Here is an 18,513-nt window from a genome sequence, read left to right as displayed (position 1 = left end):
ATTCCCATTATATATGGCAGTCCTAGCAATATTCATGAATGTTACCTGTCTGAGAGACCAGTTTGTGGGGGCCTAAAACCTGCCTATGAAATATGCTCCATTACAGAGACATATGAAGTGTGTTCCTTACAAAACATAATATCAGGGCAAGTTGCAGAATGTATTGCCTTAACAAGAACTAGCTGCCTATCAGAACATTTGAATGTGACAATCTATACAGGCAGCCAGTATGGTTTTTGTGTGGTCACAAAGGGAATTTTTGACATCTTCAGGAGCTTCAATAAAAAATAGCATGTATTTACTGGTTTCAATGGAAGCAATTTAGAAACCAAAAGAGATAATCATTATCAAGTGCATAGCTCATAAGGCTGGCAAGGACATGGTCACATTGCAAAATATGGACGCAGATCAGATGGCCAAATACTGCACCTTAATTAAGAGTCAATTGTTCAAGAGAATGAAAATGATGATTTTACAACTGATTAGCCCTAGAGTTTAAATATTGTGAATTTATTCTTTATGGGTTCAATGCAAACATCTTTAAGTGAACTGAGGGATTTTCATGAAGATGCTCCTGAAAATTAGAAACAAAAGTGGGACAAACTGGGGTATAAAAGAATTAGCAGGATTTGTATGTAAATTCAGAATATGCCTTTCCAGACTCAATGTTGCAGGCCCATGTGTAAATATCTGCACAGTCAACCTCATGCAGGCAGATATAGTTTGTTAGAATCTACAAAATATTGGGAGAATACAGGATTTCGACATGATGCTGAAGATGTGTATAGTTGTTGTTTGATATGTCATTTAAATAATCAGGGTAAGAAAACGGTTCCAGTAATGAATCAAATTGGCAAAGCAGAAGGCCCATTTACAAGATTGCAGGAAGATTTTATGGAGATGCCATATTCTAATGGCTTGAAATATATCTTGGTGATAATCTGCCTGTTCTCTAAATGTTTGGAGGCACTATCCACCAGGAGAGTTGATAATCTTACAGTTGGCACATTGTTGTTAAGGGAGCTGTAACCTAGATTTGGCCTGTCAACTTCTAATGAGTCTGATCATGGACCACAATCATCAGGTTTGTTGGAGAGTACCGATGATACTTTCAAGAATAAACTGGCAAACATTTGTACCTCAACTTGTCTCAAATTACCTTATGTTCTTCCTCTTGTACTGATGAACTTGTGTATTACTTCTAATAGAAAGACTGGTTTGTCCCTTCAAGAAATAGTGATGGGCAGGGTAATGAGACTTTCATATGTCCCTTCAGTTGCACCAGTTTCAGTAACTGTTTATATAATTTCAGATTATTGAAAAGTTCTAGCTGATATGGTAAAATCCTTTTCTCATCAGGTGAATGTTGTAAATGAAGACTACAAGGACACACCCTGCCATGGACTGAATGCTGGAGATTGGGTGGTAATTCATAAACATGTTCACAAAGGCTGTTTCAATGAAAGATCGAGAGGGCCCTTTCAAATAATTTTAACAACAAATAGTGCTGTGAAGTGTGCAGGTGTGCCTCTGTGAATCCACGCTGCTCACACAAAGAGAGTAAAAGTAGCTGAAGCAGTGGATGAGGTGAATGATCAATGTATACATTATGCACAAAATCAAGCTCAAAGTCAAATCCGAGTATGCAGTGGGAATCCAGAGGTGGGGGGGAGATTTTTCTTAAACTGTGAAGAAAAAGTGCAAAACTGAGAGCAAAGGTTTCAAGTGAGCAAAAGTTCAGATGAAGAAACTGAAATTACGGAAATCCACTTCCAGAATGATCAGAATGAAGAGCTGTTACAGTACAAAAGAGCAGAGCACATGTGGCAGCATGGAGACGTATTCTCTAATTGCAGAATGAAGGAGATTCACTATGGAAAAAACAGACAGAGACAAAATTGATCAAAGTACAAGCTTGAGTTCATGTCAGAGCTGAGGGTTGGGCTCAAGTCAAGGTTCTGAAAAAGACAAAGAAACAAAGACTGTTGTTGAAAAAGAAAAAGCCGCAGAAATTCCAAAAAAGAGAACTTGCAAAGGAAACATTGTGAACCAGAAAGAGACTTTGAGAGACAGTTGAATTCAGAAACTAGTGGGAATAAATCACTAGTTGCTAAAAAATCCACCAGTAGGAGGATTCCAAATCAAAAATATGCCTCACCTGAATGGGTGTAATTAGCTACAGCGTTGGAAGATGAAGATGAAATTGAAGAGGATTATTTCTAGATGAACAAGTGCCTGTACAGTTTTTGATGGATAGTGGCTCAGAAACTAACATGGAAACTGAAGGAGAAGCATCTTGAGAAATAAAATATTCTTTGAATGGTCAGCTCTGATGAAGAAATATAAAAAGAATTAAAACATTTTTACTTAAATTCTCGAACAATTATTGAGTCTAATCAATCTATGACAGATTTATTCTGAAGGTGACATGTAATAAACTGAAAAACCAATACTGATTTTTCTTCAAGACTTTGTTTTTTATTATTGTTTCAATGAGAGAAGAGGAAAATGAGAAAATATTATTATGTTAAAGAAACTTTTTATTTATTTTTAATTTTCTTTTCCATGTTAAGAATGTTTGTCTCAACAAAGAAGATGGAAAGTAGCAGATTCTAAAATTGTAGTGATGATGCTGTTAATGATAACATTATTAGTATTAGTTGGCATGTTGGCGTGCTTACTGACTCCTGTGGTTAATGTTTTAGGTCTTATAAATAGTAATGTTAAAATTAAAAGTAATACTGATGATTGTAAACTAATGGTACTAGGACATGAAGAACATCTGATTAATGGTTTAAGGATAATGTGTATACTAAAATCATTAGGAAGTATATAGAAATAATGAAGATTAATAAGTGCTATGTCTGAACTTACCTTTCCACATCGGCTGGGGGGATCAGCATATGTACACATAGAGATTTTATGTTCATTATCTTGTAATGTTTTCATTGCTATTTTTAATCATAAAGACTTTATTCCTCCTTATTTGACTGATTTTAATGTGTCTTCATAGAATCTTCCTATTTAATAAAAATAATTTGAAAATTAAATATGGTGAGTATTTGAGAGTGATCTCACAAAACAGGTATGACACTAAACTGGATGGAGATTATTCATGTCTATTGACTAACGAGGAGTGTGATTTTATAAGAGAATATAATGAAAGAGGAGTAAAAATAGTGAGAAATCTAGAGGTGCACACAATTGCTTTACACGGAATAAAGAGGAAGAAGAACTTAGGTTTTCAGGTTTATATCCAAGATTGAAATTAGAATGGGAAAGGAATGATGAAATGTGTACGGTATGGCATAGTTCTATAAAACAGAAGAAAATAGAGCTTATAGGTAAAAATGTGTGTGAAAAATCCTATGAGGTCAGTGGAGACACACTCATTTATCATAACAGCCAGGTGGACACTGTGACTAATCAATGTAAAGATGAGATGCCTCATAATTAAATTCTTTCCACTGTACAAAGTGTGCTTTTTTAGTGTATATTCAGACCAGAAAATGTAGAAGCTGATAGGCCTGGCCTTCACAGCCTTTTGGTGTTTTTCTCATTACTTCTGTTTTTGGAAACATATGCAATTAACATTAAATCTGTAAAGTAATAAAAAGTTGCATTACCACCTTCTAAAGGTGGCATGCATGTTTAAAAAAAAAAACAAGAAAACAAAATGCCATTATAAGAATACTTTAAAAAAACATTCAATGAAAGCAGAACTTTGCATACCAGCACTCACACTGCAGTGAAATACTTTATAAGCAGATGTGCAATTCTGTCACTCACAATGATGAGAGCCAATGGCTGAAGTGGGCTGACCCACTCCCTTAAGCTATAGGCTGTGGCGGGTGAGAAGCTATCTGTGAATGGCACTTGAACAGACTAATGGATGAAGATGGCAGACAAAAAGCCATTCTATGTATTCTAAATGTATTATGTTTTTCATTTGCCTAATGAACCAGCTAAAGCTATCTCTAGGCAGGATCTAAAAAGTAGTTCTTACATTTTTGTGCTCCAGGTTCCTTCATACTGCTATCTCTCTTGGTGGCATTCTGTGTCATTAATCAGCATTCTTACTAGTGGTATTGCTCAAAGTACTGGGTGGCATAACAATTCCTCCTTCTAAACACTACTCAATGAAATTCTTGTTTTGCATTAATGTCATCTGTGTGCCTCCCTTTTTTGCAGTCTAGGCAGGTGGATACCGGCACGGCAGAATTGCCTGTAATTCACATCCACTTAATGCAGATTAAAAAAAGGCATTTTTTTAACCACTGCTACCTTAGACAGCATATCTGTCAAATTGGCCAAACAATATACAGAGACTGCATTTTTTGTCTTTTTTCCTATGTTTTTACAAAAGGGTACCTTCAAAAGTAACTTTGAAATTTCATGTGAGCAGTTTGTTTCTGCACATTTCACACACGAAAGATATTTGTATTTCCATATTATACACAACCAATGATACTGTGAGCAATTTGTGAACGAAAAGTGCATAATGATAAACCATCACCCCTTTCTAGTTAAGAGATTTGCACATATAGCGGGCAACAGACAAGTTGCCTCAGTGCAAGTTAGTATAAGGAGTGATAGTTCAGAAGACGGAAAGAGGCATTACATATAGGTTGGTAGGTGGGAGAATGTTAATGAGTTCACTCTTTAATGGAATTGTAAATGAAATCAAGCTATTTTGTCTTACTGGGGCCCACAAAGCAGGCCCTGTGAGACTCGAGTGTTCTGAACAGTTGGGGATATCCAATGGACGTATCTTTCCTTGGTAGATATTTGGCCGGGGCCTGAAGCCGAACCCTACTCACTTGCACAGTTATATACACAGTCAAGAGGATGGATACAGAGGCCGAACCCCGCAGTAGGCGTGTGTATACCGAAGGGGCAAAGGGGAATAGTACAGGCCCAGCAGTCTTGAAGGTTGAAGCTGTGGGGTAGTTATTCATGAGAATAAAACTCTCTGAAAAAAGTTTGTTTACTGATCGAAACAGATTTTATACTTGCATCCATATCCTTTATATTTGTTTAAAGGGCAGAATTTAAATGGGAGCTGCATAGTGTATGAGGGCCTGTATTAGAATAGAATGCTTGACCCTTACAAAATTCTTGCAGGACTCATATTCAAATACAGGACCCCTTAAATGTTATAGTAGAGTAGCTGGAAGACCAAGAAAAAAAACCTTCCTAGAGACTCCTTTTGCGATGCGTTACATCACACATTTTACCTTCCTTTCTCCTTACCCTCTCACCATTCATGTCTCCCCCACTTATGAAACGCCTTTTCTCTGTGCCTTTGTCTTTTACCTCTCTCACATGCCTAAACCTTTTCCATGCACATTTCTCCTTCCTGTTTCTAACGCCTTGCACCTGTTTTTCCCTGCCAAATATTTGTCAATCCCCAGTCCACATTTCTCTTCTCTGCCTTGCCTGATTTGCTCTCCCCTGTCCTATCTCTTCTTCTCCTGTTTCTCTACTCTTTCACTTAGTTGCCTTTCTTCATTCTCTTCCTTTTGTCTTTCTAGTGTTTCCTTCATCTCTTTCCCCTGTCATTACCTCTTGCTTCCCATGCCACTGGATTCAAGCTAGCCTGCCTGATGAGGGGTGAAACCCCAAAACCGGTCCCAGGATGCTTGTTTCCAGTCCAGGGAAGACCTGGCCTAGCAGTTCGGGCTGGGGTCAAGACTGATTTGCATATGGCTGGGTCCAAACTGGAATGGCATGGGCAGCAAAAAAACGATGGATTTAGGCCCAGATCATTGTACTGGGGGTGAATGTTTGACAATGTTCAGCATTCCGTCCATCACTTGTTGTTTTTTGCTTTGTCGCCCTAAGTGGGAAGGGTATGCCCAGACGTGGGTCCCGTGCTTCCCATGCCACTGGATTCAAGCTAGCCTGGCTGATGAGGGGTGAAACCCCGCAACCGGTCCCAGGATGCTTGTTTCCAGTCCAGGGAAGACCGTTCCCATGGGGAACAGGGTCAAGACTGTTTTGCATATGTCTGGGTCCAAACTGGAATGGCATGGGCAGCAAAAAAACGATGGATTTAGGCCCAGATCATTGTACTGGGGGTGAATTTTGACAATGTTCAGCATTCCGTCCATCACTTGTTGTTTTTTGCATTACCTCTTACTCCCTTCTCTTTCTGCATTTTTTGTCGCCCTCCATCTCTTCCTTTTTCTCTGTCTTTAAGGGGGGCAGGTGATGAAAATAGCACCCCAGCCCGTGCTGATCTTTATACTCGGGTGCACCCAATATTGGTGCAATGCCACTGGCTCCTAGGAGTGTTATGACTCCTAAGCACATCAGTGTTGTCTTTCTCTTACTACCAATTAAAGGACAGCAGAGTACATTTTATTTCTTTGCTTTAAGGCCCGTGGCATCATTACTACATCACGCGACAAAAACATTGAGGTTTGTGAAGAGTCGCTATGCACATTGAACTGCAAATACTAAACCCCGACAATCCACTGGACATATCGAACCTATTTTTTGAATTTGTGAAATGTTTAAAATTTGCAGTGGTTAGTAGATGCATACAGTTGCAGATATTGCTATGCATACATACTTTTTATGTTCACCGAAGACTAACGTGTGACCCAGACGTTTGACAATCGAAGGAGATATGTCTTTATTAAAATATTTCACCTTATGTCTAAGGTTGAAATGTCCCTTACCCCCCGAATATTTATAGTCACAAAGTGGTATACAAGCAAAATAGACACATAGAGATAAAACCCAGATGATCACATGCCATTATACTGAGCTATACAAATATTCACAATGTTTCCACACAAGCCAGCACAGAAAAGGGTATGATAATTGTATTTGTCCAGTGTCTGGCATAGGCATAGCTGTTATTGATACAGCAGGTGCAGTGGCACCAGCTGCACCAATGATGGCTACGTACAGATCTAGGCTTATTTACCTGAAGGATTCCTTCTTTTGGTCTCTTCTGTTCCACAACAGTTGAATCTGACTCCAGAGACCAGTTAGTAGAAGATAACTTACTGAATAGAGAGGCAGTCCATCATGCCACCTAGCAGTGTCAGGTTGCTCTGGCTCGATTGGAATGTACCAGTTTCTAAATGGATGAGCTCCATCGGCCACTCCACTGGGCTGTTCCGTGGGAAGGCCAAGGCTATGAGTGGCTGTCTGTGAAGGGGTTGGCCGACTTAGCACCCTGCTTTCTAGGATCTGTATCTGTCTAGAGAGGCCTTTCAGTCCCGCGGATGAAGCGGTCGGGGGGGTAGGATCCCCTGTGGCTGCTAAAGTGGGCACTCAAGTTGCCTGCTCCAAAGCACACGTTTGCATACCAAAACGGACCAGATCGGGCAGAAAAATTGTGCATGTAGTAGCCTGGACATCCAGCTTCAGCTTATCATAATCAGCCCATGATTAACATGCACACACTGCTTGATCATACAAGCAAGTGAAGACGCTCCTCTCTGTTTGCTGATTGCACGCAAGCTCTCCTGCCCAGTCACACGCCGCGGACAACCAATCAGGTGGGCTATGGTTCACTTACAGCTCATGAGTGGCTAAGATCCGGAACAGCTGCTGGGTCCCTGTGGGTACCGGTACCCTCATTGTCTAGGGTGAAGCTCCGGTACTAAAGGGAAAAAATGAAAGGTGTCTGTACTCAGTACTAGTGAGTACCGGTCCATTCAAAGCTCCGAGTTTGAGAATTACCGCCTTTTCTCAGCCCATTAATCATCTCTCTTGCTGCCTGTGTTAACACATGAAACCCAAACCTATTGGCTTTGCCATTGCTTCTTAAATATAACGAGCTCCTAAAAAGCAGCCTGATCACCATTTTGGATCCCCATTCCTCAAAAAACAAGGGCGGTCACTTTGTACCTTCCATGTCGAGGATCAAGGGAATGATAATGAGAGGGAAGGCATATCTGTGAATAGTGTCAATAGAACCATCATCCTGGGAACGCGATCCTTAGACGTGTTTGAGCTGGGCTTGTTGTCAGAGCCGGTTTCACTTCAGAAGAGCTTGTGTGGGCAGTCATGAATGCAGCCTCCAGCGAGCGTTGCCATGGTAACCCTAGCAAACAACAGCAGTTGAAAGAAAAGTAAGATGGGAAGCAAATATGAGCATGCAAGTTTTTTAACTGGCCACCCTATCCTCGTTTTGTCTCTTTAGAAAATATGTGTGTTTGTTTTCTCATTCGCGTGACTAAAACTGTTGTTTTTCTTCCTTTGTGGTATAAATTCATCAAAGCCATAGGTCCTGTGGAGCCGTTTGCGGAAAAGCTTATATCTCCCAAGGGAGTGACTACCGAGCAATGAAAGGCGCTCTGTCATGCAGCCCAGATGCTTTACTGTCAAGCTCATTCGCTGTGCACTGAACACCGAAGTACTGCATTTTCAAACTATAACTTTATTTAAAAAGCATTACAACAACCAACAAGCACTAAGTAAAATTATTGGTGATAAAATATTTTTCGAAAGTCAAGATCCCTTGCTTCCTGCTTTGTAGTTCTCCCACCAATATCATATAATTACTTTAAATATTACATCTACAAATGTATTATATGCTCACATTTTACTAACATGAAGGTGAATATATGAAAATTCAGTGCTACGATGGCTCAAAATTAGGGTTGGGTGTATGTCATTTTTTTTCTAAATGTCGAAGTGAGTTAAACACTTGAAAACAGCCACTGTTGCACCACATTTCAAAATCGTGGGTGTTTCTTGCGAGATTTAGACCTGTACGACATGAACCTATTTTCTTGTTGTGCAGTGAAAGACTAACTAGCTTTTTCAAGAATCAATTCGTTTTTGTCACAAAGGAATTTTTCGTTTTTTCTTCAAATTAATTTCAAACTAAGGGCTGGTTTGCAGTTCACCGAATGGCACATTTGGGGCCAGATGTAGAAAAGGTTTTTACCCATTCTGTGGGAAAAAGTGTTCATACATATGGCCTTTGGTGCCTTAAAGGATTTTACTTTATTTTGAGCTAACTAGTTTCCATCAGCCCTTCCAAAAATAAACTCTTTGTAAGTGTTTAACTTGGTAATTTTAAAGCTCAAATTTTAATATGATAGTGCATTTTGTTGGGATCATCGTTGGTCGCCAAGGTAACACAGACAGAATAGGGTGGGATCCCAGTTTTTACAAAGTCCAATGTGATTAAAAGAATAAGGCCCAGATGTACGTACCATTTTTCTTGTGGCAAATGGCCCGATTAGTAGAATAGGGCTGTTTGCGACAAGAAAAAAGCATTTTGGTATGTACAGACCCTATTTTGCAATTCAGCAATATATTTACCGAATCACAAAATAGGTTTGCGAGTCGCAATTAGGAAGGGGCGTTCCCTACCTAATTACAAGTCGCAGTGTGATGTAGGATTGGTTTGTGACCATGAATACGATCACAAAACAATCGCAGTTAGCACTAGTTTCAAATTGGTGGTAACCCATTCGCAAATGGGAAGGGGTCCCGATGGGACCCCTTCCCCTTTGGGAATGGTAGCAAAAATATTTTTTCAGAGCAGGACCACTGCCTGCCCTGAAAAAAGGAAAAGAAAACTTTTCATTTTTGTTTTTGAAATGTATCCCGTTTTCGTTTATGGAAAACAGGCTGCATTTTAAAAAAAAATGCTTTATTTAAAAGCAATCACAGATATGGTGGTCTGCTGTCCCCAGCAGGCCACCATCCCTGTAAGGGTGGCCATTCCCAATGGGGTCGCAAATTGCGACCTACCTCATGAATATTTATGAGGTAGGTCCTTTGTGACCCCATTGGGAATCGCAAACAGTGTCATTGACACTGTTGTGCATCAGGTTTTGCGAGTCGCAAATTGCGAGTGTGAGAAAGTAGCCTCTTTCTAGCCTTGTTACCCCCACTTTTGGCCTGTTTGTGAGTGTATGTCAGGGTGTTTTCACTGTCTCACTGGGATCCTGCTAGCCAGGGCCCAGTGCTCATAGTGAAAACCCTATGTTTTCAGTATGTTTGTTATGTGTCACTGGGACCCTGCTAGTCAGGACCCCAGTGCTCATAAGTTTGTGACCTATAGGTATGTGTTTCCTGTGTGATGCCTAACTGTCTCACTGAGGCTCTGCTAACCAGAACCTCAGTGGTTATGCTCTCTCTGTACAAATTGTCACTAACAGGCTAGTGACCAATTTTACCAATTTACATTGGCATACTGGAACACCCTTATAATTCCCTAGTATATGGTACTGAGGTACCCAGGGTATTGGGGTTCCAGGAGATCCCTATGGGCTGCAGCATTTCTTTTGCCACCCATAGGGAGCTCTGACAATTCTTACACAGGCCTGCCACTGCAGCCTGAGTGAAATAACATCCACGTTATTTCACAGCCATTTTACACTGCACTTAAGTAACTTATAAGTCACCTATATGTCTAACCTTTACCTGGTAAAGGTTGGGTGCTAAGTTACTTAGTGTGTGGGCACCCTGGCACTAGCCAAGGTGCCCCCACATTGTTCAGGGCCAATTCCCCGGACTTTGTGAGTGCGGGGACACCATTACACGCGTGCACTACATATAGGTCACTACCTATATGTAGTTTCACAATGGTAACTCCGAATATGGCCATGTAACATGTCTATGATCATGGAATTGCCCCCTCTATGCCATCCTGGCATAGTTGGCACAATCCCATGATCCCACAGGTCTGCAGCTCAGACCTGGGTACTGCCAAACTGCCTTTCCCGGGGTTTCACTGCAGCTGCTGCTGCTGCCAACCCCTCAGACAGGTTTCTGCCCTCCTGGGGTCCAGCCAGGCTTGGCCCAGGATGGCAGAACAAAGGACTTCCTCTGAGAGAGGGTGTTACACCCTCTCCCTTTGGAAAATGGTGTGAAGGCAGGGGAGGAGTAGCCTCCCCCAGCCTCTGGAAATGCTTTCATGGGCACACATGGTGCCCATTTCTGCATAAGCCAGTCTACACCGGTTCAGGGACCCCTCAGCCCTGCTCTGGCACGAAACTGGACAAAGGAAAGGGGAGTGACCACTCCCCTGACCTGCACCTCCCCTGGGAGGTGCCCAGAGCTCCTCCAGTGTGCTCCAGACCTCTGCCATCTTGGAAACAGAGGTGCTGCTGGCACACTGGACTGCTCTGAGTGGCCAGTGCCAGCAGGTGACGTCAGAGACTCCTTCTGATAGGCTCCTTCAGGTGTTGCTAGCCTATCCTCTCTCCTAAGTAGCCAAACCCTCTTTTCTGGCTATTTAGGGTCTCTGTCTTTGGGGATTCTTTAGATAACGAATGCAAGAGCTCATCCGAGTTCCTCTGCATCTCTCTCTTCACCTTCTGTCAAGGAATCGACTGCTGACCGCACTGGAAGCCTGCAAAACTGCAACAAAGTAGCAAAGACGACTACTGCAACTCTGTAGCGCTGATCCTGCCGCCTTCTCGACTGCTTTCCTGGTGGTGCATGCTGTGGGGGTAGTCTGCCTCCTCTCTGCACTAGAAGCTCTGAAGAAATCTCCCGTGGGTCGACGGAATCGTCCCCCTGCAACCGCAGGCACCAAAGAACTGCATCACTGGTACCCTGGGTCTCCTCTCAGCACAACGAGCGAGGTCCCTTGAATCCAGCAACTCTGTCCAAGTGACTCCCACAGTCCAGTGACTCTTCAGTCCAAGTTTGGTGGAGGTAAGTCCTTGCCTCCCCACGCCAGACTGCATTGCTGGGAACCGCAACTTTTGCAGCTACTCCGGCCTCCGTGCACTTCCGGCGGAAATCCTTTGTGCACAGTCCAGCCTGGGTCCACGGCACTCTAACCTGCATTGCACGACCTCCTAAGTTGTCCTCCGGCGACGTGGGACTCCTTTGTGCAACTTCGGGCGAGCACCGTTTCACTCCACTTTGTAGTGCCTGTTCCAGTACTTCTGCGGGTGCTGCCTGCTTTTGAGAGGGCTCCTTGTCTTGCTCGATGCCCCCTCTGTCCCCAGACGCAATTGGCGACATCCTGGTCCCTTCTGGGCCACAGCAGCATCCAAAAACCCTAACCACATGATTTGCAGCTAGCAAGGCTTGTTGGCGGTCTTTCTTCAGGAAAATACTTCTGCACGACTCTCCACGGCGTGGGAAATCCGTCCTCCAAAGAAGAAGTTCCTAGCCCTTGTCGTTCTTGAAGAATCTTCAGCTTCTACTGTCCAGTAGCAGCTTCTTTGCACCCACAGCTGGCATTTCCTGGGCATCTGCCCATCTCCGACTTGCTTGTGACTTTTGGACTTGGTCACCTTATTCCACAGGTACCCTCGACTGGAAATCCATTGTTGTTGCATTGCTGATTTATGTCTTTCCTGCAGAATTCCCCTATCACGACTTCTATGTCCTTTGGGGAACTTTAGTGCACTTTGCACTCACTTTTCAGGGTCTTGGGGTGGGCTATTTTTCTAACCCTTACTATTTTCTAATAGTGCCAGCGACCCTCTACAAGGTCACATAGGTTTGGGGTCCATTCGTGGTTCGCATTCCACTTTTGGAGTATATGGTTTGTGTTGCCCCTATCCCTCTGTGTCCCCATTGCATCCTATTGTAACTATACATTGTTTGCACTGTTTTCTAAGACTATTACTGCATATTTTGGTATTGTGTACATATATCTTGTGTATATTTGCTATCCTCATACTGAGGGTACTCACTGAGATACTTTTGGCATATTGTCATAAAAATAAAGTACCTTTATTTTTAGTATATCTGTGTATTGTGTTTTCTTATGATATTGTGCATATGACACTAGTGGTACTGTAGGAGCTTCACTCGTCTCCTAGTTCAGCCTAAGCTGCTCTGCTAAGCTACCATTATCTATCAGCCTATGCTGCTAGACACCCTATACACTAATAAGGGATAACTGGGCCTGGTGCAAGGTGTAAGTACCCCTTGGTACTCACTACAAGCCAGTCCAGCCTCCTACAGCGAGTCACTAAGACTGTGAATTTGAGAGTCGCAAAACCAAATATTTGTGCATGTGGCCCTAAGTGTGGTAATCAGTAGCAATCAGCACAGTCTTAATCAATTTCTTGCTTTCAAGATACAATAATGTAATTTGTAGCTCCATAAGGCAGCATAGTATTAAGGCCAGTGGTACCATTTGAATCTCTCACCTGATGTTCCATACACAACACATTTAACGTTATTGTGCCTCATTATTCATTGGTGTCTAAGTGGCAGCTGACGCAATGGTCAATGCTTTTCCATCTCCTGTAGGTCTTTCTCAAGCAAAATCCCCCAATCTATTATATGTAGGCCTAAAGGCTCATTTTGATAAACAAAGAAATATGTGCAACACAATATTGCAACTTTGTGTCCAGCGCAGCTCATGAGCAAGTTATATTTAATTTTCATGCCGTTGTGAATAGATCATTTTTATCGACTTTTCATAAGAGGTTCTTCAAAGTTCCTATCCTCTTCATCTTAGTTCAATATATAAACTATTCCATTGATGGTGTCTGCACCTAAAAATGTATATGTAAATATATGCAGAGTACTAGAAACACACTACACTGTAGATTTTCAGGCATGACGTGTAGGAATCTTCTGGATGAAAACCAGAGGCCAATTCAGTGCTTAATTTGTGCTTGTTTTTTCCGATGCTGAGCACCAGCACTTATTTTTGAGGGCCGGGGCTTACTCTTCTGCCTCAAGCATTTGCTGCGAGCAAAAGACACATACGGGGAAGACGGAGGAAGGAAAAAATGAAAAAGCGTCACAAAGGAAGAAAGTAGAAAGCTGCTGGAGTGAGCGGAAGAGGCAGGGAGTGGCTTTATATGGATTGAAGAGGCCCGAGATGGCTTCAGGATTAGGGCGCCTCAGTATTCTGTGTTCATATATTTAATTGCAGCAGCCGCTTGTTTAAGAGGAGGACTTTGGGCATTGGCACCTTTTTATTTATAAATTAAGCACCGGGCCAGTTATTAGCATTTTGTCTGCCCCCTAGCCAGTTGGGTTGATAAATATTTAACACAGGACCCTGTCAGAAAATCGAGTGTGTGGGTAAAGAGGACAGGGCGGGAGGGTAGGCCATGCTGAACTTACACAATTCAAGAGGTAAAACTGGGGAAAATATTTACTAAGAAGCACTGTTGGACATTATATCTAACAGAAATGCAAAAAAAAGGTAATTTCCACTGGCAGATATTCCCTGACATCCACTTTTCAAACTAACACAATATTCAGTGATTGTTTTCAGTGAAAACAAGAAAGTAAGACTAAGTAAGATATTCTTATGCTAATAAAACAGTAGGACATTAATGTTATTTCAAATAAACATGTTAAAGTGTGCAGTAGATGTATTAGTTGCCCAAAATTCAATTTCGTCAACTCTCACCAATCTTGCATGACAGTCAGAATTACTGAGTCTCCACAAGTCTTCAGGACAAGACTGAAAATCTATCTGTTTGAAGCTTACTGAAATATTTTTTTTCTGTTGAGTCTAAAGACTAATGATGGTCTTCTCATGCTCTATTGTTTACCTACTATCTGAGTGTTATTTTGCCTCTAGTTCTATCTTTTGATTTCTCTCACCACATTTCAGCGTGCCAATTCAACTTCCACTTCACTTCACCCCACCTGCACTTTTCTTATCCATTCCCCTGTTAACGCGTCCCTCTATGTTAATTTATTACACATTAGGACTCGTTTTAGGCCAATGAATCTTTTGACCCAGTTGAGAGACACCGTAGGACGAGATAGCTAATCAATATATCAATCAATATATCAATAATGTCATCAATATTTATCACAACAATACATTTCACTTTACTCAAAGTCATTAATCAAATTAACGACGCAACCATGACCTTCCAGCCATGAATAACCACACCAGTTTAATAGAATTTTATGAGTTTTATTCCCTATTAGTTACAATCTAAGATTAAGTGTGTTAACCTCAAAGCCAAGAAACACAACAGCATAGTAACTATATGGCAACTCTGATAAGATTTAAATAAGGCAAGAATCACAAACATTAGAATATAACACAGCGTGCACATAGATCAAACTTGGCAGAATGTCAATAACGCGTCAGTTCAACAAAGCATAGTCTCGGTCATTTGTCTATTTACGTCAATTTGGGAAACCACCTGTCCTAACCACTGATTAGCATTCGCATGTTGGGCTTCATGCAAAACAATTTAGAACACCAATTTGGAAAACATCTAGCTAAGGTCTCTGTCAAAAGCAAGCAGTTGGTACCTAGAAAGGAAAAGCAAACAGACAAATTACAAATGCATTGTCATAATTACCCTCCAAGGATTAGGTCAGCGCACAGGTTCAGTCTTCGTCTTCAGGACATCAGTCAAATCGCCATCAGTCAGGATTCAGCTCTGGGGCGAAAAAGGGCACTTCCCTCATAAGGAGGTAAAGTGTAAAATGGGCAGACTAAGGGCAAAGATGGTTTTAATAAGGTCTCATGTCACCAAACAGAGTGACAGAATTTCTGGATAAAATCAATAGCATTCCCTAACCCGCTCCTACTGATCTTTCTGTGACATGGGTTTTTATCCCTTTTTCGTAGTACATTCCCCCAAAATTCTATTGGACATTTACTATACCCCACTATCTTTAACCTATCAGAAAATACATTGAGTAATCCCAATTGTCACCCCATATTATTTTACAGATCGTTGATTGGTCTTCATAATTGACGTCTTCAGAGGTGGCACATCCAGAGTTACCTCATTCCTTTGTAATTCTTTGTACATCTTTTGGTCAGCAGTTCTTCTGTTGTCCCGGTTAGAATGACCTTGTACATAGCATTAATCTACATTTGTTTCAATTTGTTTATAACTTTTTAATCCAAGGTACCAAAGATGCGCCTGGGAACGGATTTAACATGGTTACATTCAACTTCCAAGTTGAAGAAAAGAACATTTGCAGGGTCATGGCCCCTTGTGAGTCAGCACACTGAAAAACAGAAAATGCATTTAATATGAAAGCCAGGCAGCTAAGCTGCAGCTCACGCTAACTTAAGGCCTATGGAGATTTCAATACAGTTTCAACAATACGAACGTTAATATAAGCTTAATTGAACATAACATAAACATTTTATTCATCTTTATTAGTTTGCGTATACATTGGTGGCCACTCTTCGTGGTCACAATTCAGGTGCACGTTTAAGCAAATTGCTATTGTTTTAGTTTTCTATGCGGCATCGTCACACATTATATTTCATTCTAATATAGGTTATGTAAACTACGCTCTCTCACCACTTTCTCATTTCCCTCAGATCACCCTCAGCTCTGTTGTCCTATGTGAAGCTTGTAATATGTTACGGAGTAATTTACTATTTTAATCTGTTTCAGTGTGAGTGATGTTGATCCTCTCATTTATGGTTTTGGACAGTACGCTATACCTTTGGGTGGGGTATGCTGGATAAAAATTGGAGGGAGGAATAACAAAACAATCACAGGCCACCAGAGAGGAAGACTAAAGAAAGATTTGTTACGGAGTTTGCACATCAGAAAAATCAAGGGTTTGGAGAATAACAATAATAGGAATCTTAACAAAATGTCAACCCTTTTGCATAAAAACATAATGGAAACATTAAACAACTTCTTATACTAATGGAAAAGATTGACAATGATTCAGACAGTACTATGAAGTCAAAAAAGAGTCTTTTTCCTGTATCAGTTGCATACATTACTCAAACATTGTTTAAGTACCCTATGTACATGTAACGTACACAGGCAGAAAGATACTTTGGAAAGATTACACTATTTATAAGAGATTAGGATATGTCTGCAAAACCACTATACACACGATATGAAGCTGATCAACACATAATACATTATTGTAAATAATTCTAATATGTCGGTTGTAGTACATTCCATGAACCATTTGTTTTAAAATATCAGAAATTATTAAAAGACAGAATTAGGCCATGGATGGAAGAAACAATGTTGCACTATACTACCTATGTTAAATGACAGGCTGGATTTGAATTATTCCTTATAGTGTGTCTGAACTACATTGAAATAAAAAGAAAAAGATCTAGATCCATCAAAAAACTGAGATGGCAGTGAGACATCATTATAAACGTACTGAATTAACATTATTGGATGGACTCTTTGGAAGAAGGCATTCTGAAAACATTGGAGAACATATTGATCGAAGGATTTGGAGGGTTTGGCATATGTGGGTATGAACTCTAAAGGGTAGACTTTAGCAAAATAAAGTTTTGAAATCCCGATCTGGTAACAGAACTGGGATTTGACAGAGCAGTAGTTCTTAACCTTTTGTCTTCTGCGGACCTCACAGAACCAGAACTGGAAGCGGGGAAGCCCTGCCTGAGCAATTTCTACAATTTAAAACTAAAAACAATACACAAAAACTACAGAAACTAATGTACATCAAGCAAATACACAAATTATGAAATATTGTATTTAATTCTCAAATAAAAAAATATAGCATATTACTTGGTCTTTTTACTCTTGAGGTATGCAGTCTTTTTGTTGGTGCATACCAGTGCTTCAGTTGAACCAACCAATTGTCCATTCTAGATTCTATTTGTTGTACATATACTCCTCCCCTGAATCCAGCTCATACCAATGTAGGGTCTATTTACAAAGGTAAACTGACATGAGTAAATCTGCATGTGCAAAGCAACTTTTAACACTTTGCAGTAACTTCACTACTTTAGTTTATTCACTACTGATGAGTCTAAAGCTATTACAAAATATAGGCTTACATGCCGAGACCTCCTGAGGCTGGATTTGACTAAAACCTCATATGCAACTGTAAAGTTACTGCTAGTAGTGGTTATATAACCACATTTTACCTTCCGCACACTTGGCAGAGACCTGAGCAATGGGTGTGGAGGTTTCCCTGCAGTAAAATGTAGGGAGATGTATAAAAGTTTTAAAAAGTGAAATAAAAGATCAAATACTTTATGATAATGTTAATATAAATTAATTTCCTATTTATATTTAAAATGTAGAAGAAATTTCAAAAATGCTACAGGACCATGAACTATATTTTAATTAAATATATAATTATGTTAAATATATTAAATTAATAAAATACATTTCTTACACATTTACAAAAAAAGCCTAAAATCAAATGTTTATATTATGTATTAAAAGCTACTAAAAGTTATGTAAAAATACATTTAAATTCATGTAATTATTTCAAAACAATTAAAGTTATATTTTTGAAAAAGGTTATTCAAATATTTGATAATAAAATAATATTTAGAATTTATATTTCTTTTTTAACATTGTTTCATATGTGGCTGTATTTTAGGTCACTACTCCATTATTTTCAAAGGAAGGATGCTGAAGTACCTGTGAGGGGCCATGTGTGGTGCTGGCATTTCTCAGATCTGAGCTAGAGTATATTTACTATTATTTTATGTCAATTTGGCCCTCATAATATTAGAAGTGCTGTTTATGAATAAGAAAGAACTTACTCTTTCATGAGTGTGTGCATGTCATTCTCTAAACTACTCTCCTATGCTCCCTTAACCCCTCCTAATTCCTCCTGAAACCCATTCCATTTAGTAATAAACATTCCCCATTT

This window comes from Pleurodeles waltl, chromosome 5, assembly GCF_031143425.1.
Source record: "Pleurodeles waltl isolate 20211129_DDA chromosome 5, aPleWal1.hap1.20221129, whole genome shotgun sequence".
Classification (NCBI taxonomy): domain Eukaryota; kingdom Metazoa; phylum Chordata; class Amphibia; order Caudata; family Salamandridae; genus Pleurodeles; species Pleurodeles waltl.
Note: the sequence above shows the minus strand (reverse complement) of the source record.